The sequence below is a fragment of the Tamandua tetradactyla genome, chromosome 14 (genome assembly GCF_023851605.1).
Source record: "Tamandua tetradactyla isolate mTamTet1 chromosome 14, mTamTet1.pri, whole genome shotgun sequence".
NCBI classification, from domain to species: Eukaryota; Metazoa; Chordata; class Mammalia; order Pilosa; family Myrmecophagidae; genus Tamandua; species Tamandua tetradactyla.
The window spans coordinates 59518572-59524423 of NC_135340.1; the positions used below are offsets into that span (position 1 = coordinate 59518572).

General features: G+C 41.2%; 1 pseudogene; it reads right to left on the reverse strand.

Annotated features, from left to right (window-relative positions):
* Positions 1 to 5390: 5390 nt before the first annotated feature.
* On the reverse strand, positions 5391 to 5596 carry LOC143655458 (guanine nucleotide-binding protein G(I)/G(S)/G(O) subunit gamma-10 pseudogene; annotated as a pseudogene).
* Between the last annotated feature and the right edge of the window lie 256 nt (positions 5597 to 5852).

Genomic DNA, 5852 nt, shown 5'->3' on the forward strand with positions numbered 1-5852 from the left:
TTTTACTTCTAGATGCTCTAAGATACTGAAGACTAAAAGAAATCTCAATTTAATGATTCAGCAATCACACTCATTTGTTAAATCCTACCTTCTCTATATAATTCCATCATCACCTTTGATCTCTTTATCCCACTCTTTAGGGGTATTTGGGCTATGGCCATTCTAACTTTTTAATGTTGGAAGGGGCTGTCAATAATATGGATGGGGTAGGGAGATGGAACTAGCTGATGTTATGGAGAGGCTGGGCCCTCTAGGTTTCAGGACTTATCTGGTCCAGGGACCCATCTGGAGGTTGTAGGTTTCTGGAAAGTTACCCTAGTGTATGGAAACTTTGTAGAATCTTATATATTGCCATAGGTGTTCTTTAGGATTGGCTGGAATGGTTTTGTTTAGGGTTTGGCAAGTTATGATAGGTAGCAAGGTGTACCTGAAGCTTGCATAAGAGCAACCTCCAGAGTAGCCTCTCTACTTTATTACAGTTCTTTTCCCCTTTTTGGTCACGATGGCACTGTTGATCCCATGGTACCAGGTCTGGACTCATCCCTGGGAGTCATCTCCCATGCTGCCAGGGAGACTTTCACCCCTGGATGTCATGTCCCATGTAGCGGGGAGGGCAATGATTTTACTTGCAGAACTGGGCTTAGAGAAAGTAAGGCTATATTTGAATAACAAAAAGAGGTCCTCCAGAAATAACTCTTAGGCATGCCTATAAGTAGGCTGAGCTTCTCTGCTACCTACATAAGCTTCACAAGAGTAAGCCTCAAGATCAAGGGCTTTCTTCCTCAATTTTTTTTTTTTTTAGGTGCATGAATGGTCTGGGGATTGAACCTGGGTCTCCTACATGGAAGGCGCGCATTCTACCACTGAACCACCCGTGCACCCTCTCCCTCATTTTTGAAGGACAATTTGGCTGGATACAGAATTCTTAGCTAGAAGTCTCTCTCTTTCAGGATCTTAAATATATCATACCACTGCCTTCTTACCTCCATGGTGTTTAGTGAGTAGTCCGGACTCAGTCTTATGTGATCTCTCTTGAGTAGGCCTATTGGATTTATTCTATTGGGGTTTCTTTGATTTGCATATTTATGTTTTTGCAAGTGTTGGGAGAGTTTTTCCATTATCTCCTAAACTAATCTTTCTAGTTCTTTTTTTCCTTTCTTCTCCCTCTGGGACATCAATCATTCTTATATTTGTGCTCTTTGTCTTGCCTATCATTTCTCTGAATCCAATTCAATTTTTCCCATGTTTTTTTGCCACTAGTTCTTTTTTTTTTTAAATCGTCACACTACAGTCCAACCACAGTGTACAATCAATGGCTTACTATATCATCACATAGTTGTATATTCATCACCATCATCATTTTTTGAACATTTGCATCACTCCAGAAAAAAAAGAAAAAGACACAACTCATACATCCCATGCCCTTATTGACTCTCCCTCTCATTGACTACTAGTATTTCAATCTATCTAATTTTTTTTACCCCTTATCCCCTCTATTATTTATGTATTTACTTTTCCTTATTTGTTTATTCATCTGGCATATCCTGGATAAAAGGAGCATCAGACACAGGTTTTCACAATCACACAGTCACATTATAAAGCTATCATTTTCAAGAATCAAGGCTACTGGGACACAGTCCAACAGATTCAGGACTTCCCTCTAGCCATCCAAAGCACAATAAACTTAAAAAGGGATGTCAATATAATGCATTAGGAATAGCCACCAAGATAACCTCTTAATTCTGTTCGAAATCTCCCAGCCACTGAAACTTTATTTTGTCTTAGTTTTCTCTTCCCTCTTTGTCAAGAAGGCTTTCTCCTTCCCGGGATGCCAGGTCTTGGCTCATCCCAAGAGATCTGTCCCACGTTGTCAGGGAGATTTACACCCCTGGAAGTCATGTCCCACGTAGGGGGTACCTCTTGTTCTTTCTTGCATTCTAAATCAATTGTCCTGTTCTCTAGCTCACTTATTCTTTCTACTGTCTCTTCAAATTTGCTATTGTATGTCTCTAGTATATTTTTAATTTGGTCTACAGTATCTTTCATCTCTGTGATATCTACTATCTTTTATTTATTCTTTCAAAGTTTTGTTTATGCTCTACCAGTGTCTTCTTGATCTCCTTTTGTCATTAGCCAACCCAATGAATTCATTCAGTAGAGTAATATGAACACCTTTGATTAGTTTTTCCAAAGTCTGTGTCTCCTCTGGTGTTTTAATTTGGTCATTAGGCAGGGCTATATCTTTTCACATCTTCACATGCTTTGTGATTTCCTGTTGCCTTCAAGGCATTTAATCATCTTGATAGGGTTAATTTGGAAGCTGATCTCCTTCAGTGGTCTAAGGTTTTGTACTTGCATGCGGTGGGGGTGGGGCATGGTGCATGGCTAGGATTGGGGCAGGGGCACTATGCTGGCGCCTAGGATCATAGGGTTTGGGGCATGGAATTGGGGGAGGGGCAGGGCAGCCATGGGGGTGGGGCATGGGTGTGCACCTGCATGGGGGTGGTGCTTGGTACGCCAGGAGGTGAGGCTTAGTGTGTGGATGCAGGGGTGCAGGCAGTGTGCTTGGGTGCATCAGTGTGGAATGTTCAAAGAGCGCAGTGTGGCTTAACTTGTCATCCCCATCGCCCCATCCATGCACTCCTGAGGGCTCCAAGCCTCCATTTGGAAAGGGTCATGTTAGGCTGTTTGCACTAGTTGGATGGTCTCTGGTTCTCTGCATCTCAGTTCCTCAGCGTTTTCATCCAGGACTTTCCCATGTAGTGTAGAAGACCCTCTCAGGTCATTTGCACCTTGGAACTGCTGTCTTGGTAATTTTTCTTGTCACTTCTCTAGCTGTTCCTTGGAGCAGAGGTGATCTTGGCCTTTCCTATTCCACCATCTTCCTGGAAGTCCCCTCGGTGTTCTTAACAGGAATGATGTTGGTTAAGGTTTGGCAATACATGGCAAATATCAATATCTAGCTGAAGCTTACATAAGAGTAGCTTCCAGAATAGGCTCTTGATTCCATTTGCTCTCTCTCAGCTACTGATGCCTTATTTTATTATATTTCTTTCCCCCCTTTTGGTCAGTGCCAGGGCTAGACTCATGGCTGGATATCATGTCCCATGTAGGGGGGGAGCGTAATGATTTTCCTTGCAGAGTTGGGCTTAGAGAGAGTGAGAGGCCACATCTGAGCAATAAATGAGGGTTTCTGGAAGCATCTCTTAGGCCTCATTATAGGTTTAGCTTTTCCACTACAGAAATATGTTTCATAAAGGCAAGCCTCAAAATCCAGGGGTTGGCCTATTTTCTTGGGAGTCCTCAATGTTTAAGAAGATACTCAGGGTTTCTCAGATGGGAAAGTTTAATAGTTCCATATTTTTTTCTTTGATACCTCAAGGGACTCTATCAATACCCCTTAATTATTGGCTCACCATAGTCTTGCATGTCTCCAGGTGTTACATGAAGCTATATAGAATTATAAGGCATCATTCCAGTTCTGGGCTTCATGAGTTTGGGTTGTTTAAATGAGCTTTCCAGACAGGTTGATTCAGATTGTGTGTTACAGAAAATTTAGGTTCTAGACTAATAAGCCTCTCTGCCTTTGGTCTCACAGAGTAAGTAAAGCTCTAGAGTACATACAGTATCATCTTTTACCCTGTATTCAGATTTATCCTAGTCCCAGCCAGATGGCTTTATTTTTCTCTCTCATTGAAGCTTGATCTCTTTCTTTCTCAGCTACCTTAACTGTTACTGTTCGTAGCTGTTAACCCTCAGGGCTGCAGCACTCCATTTCTGGGTCTTAGGTGTCACAGAGTTACTCAAAGTTCAAGGGAAATACCAGCTGATACACAGTGTCTCAGAATCTAGAAATACACTTACAACTTCAGACTACATGTGGCTGCTACAAGAGCTTACAACCTAGGCTCCAATTTTCTGATAAGTATTTTCTGAAAGAGACCTTAGCATATTTGTTCTTTTGTTTCTGGCTTATTTTCCACAACACACTGTCCTCAAGGTTCATTCAATTCATTGCATGCCTTGTGACATCATTCCTTTCTGTAGTTGCACAATATTCTATCACAGAATGCCATTCTGCTTTTCAGACATTGTACCCTTCAGCCCCCTCCATTTATTCGACATCATGGATAATGTCCAAAATAAACAGACCATGTCTTACAGTGTCCTCACTTGGCTGTACGATCAGCAGCACTCTCAATTTTAGACAATTTTCATTGGTCCATAGAGCCAAAGAAACAATAAACACAGCCTCATGAAACATCATATCAAAACTTCCCCTTATCTCTTATTCCTCCTCCCCAATTATTTACCTCTGGCAATGCTGTGGCGCTGTTGATGTCTTTTTATTCACTATTGGTCATAGCATGCATTTGAATCCCCCTGCCCCCCAGACCCCTGTGTTATTGACTCTTTGCACAATATCAAACTTTTGAAGTAGTTCAGGTGAGAACTTACTTATAATTGTAGAGCTAATCAGTGGGATACATGGCACTATACATCCCCTTTCAATCATATTCACCTCCACTACGGCAATGTTACTTATAACCCCACTAGTTAGCTACCATCACTTCTCTCCGTTTCCTCGCACGTGCATTTGAGTTCAACCTCAATGTGCAATTTCCCCCCATCTCCAGCTTCTGTGTATCTAGGTTACATCTCAAACAATTTATTAAAGACATGAAATAATGCAGTATCTGTTAAAGCACTATCATAAAGTAGAGGAACTTAAGAAGACAAAGACCAAATCTTCTTCACACACAGGATGGGACAACCTCATATATAATACAACACTAACATTTCCCCGCTCCCCCTAGCATCTGCTAGAAACAGCTCCTATGTTTACTGTTTAAAAATAAAATGGTCTTCTCATTTAGAAAATTCAAGACTATTCTTCCCTTCAATTTTGCTTATCTTCATGTAAAAACTAAATTTATGAGATAAGAACAAAGTTCGTTATGGTCTTAAAGTCCTAGAAATAACAAATTACAAATATTCAGTTTGTAAAAGCAAAAATGTTTCCCTTCCTACAATGGAAACCATCCAGTAAATAAATTACACATGGTATTCCAGGGATAGAAGCACTGGTAATTCACTTATGGAAGAGATGTGTTTTGATATATTTAGTGGTAGGGTTTTAAAGCATAAAGCACTTTGCCCAAAGAACCAGGTCATTATTATTTAAAAGATCCACTCTTTCATCCAGTTTCCTTATTTAAGAAGAAATGCATCAATTTCTGTAAAATTTAAACTTTAGCATAAGGCCACAGGAAAGGTCTCAAATTTCTAAAAGTTGTTTGGCTAGGGGAAAGTTTTCTTAAAACTTGGAGACAGTCATTCATCACTTTATGCTTGAAAGCATTCCTCAACGGACTTCTTCCCTACAGCCTTCAGGGTAGAGCCCAGGACCTGGGCTTCCAGAAGGGGCTGCTCCCAGCTGGCACCCAACCAGCAGGCCATCCGTGCAGGCATTTTGCATGCAGTACAGTTGAAGCTCTGCGGCCGGCCAAGAGCCCTGGATCTTCTCCATGCCGGCCTCCAGCTTGAGCTGCCCCACCAGGCACTGCAGAGCATTCACGCTGAACCCAGAAGGCATCATGTATCAGTAATATCTTAATATTCTTTCATGAACAGTAACAAGTGTGTCATACCAATGCTAGATGTTTTGGTTTGCTAATATTGCTGGGATGCAATATATTAGAAATGGATTGGCGTTTATAAAGGGGATTTATTTAATTACAAGTTAAAAGTCTAAGCCTGGGAAAATGTCCAAATTGTGTCACTAAGAAGTACCTTCTCAGAGGAAAGGCAACTGGCATATGGGACTACTCTGTCACACGGGAAGGCGCATG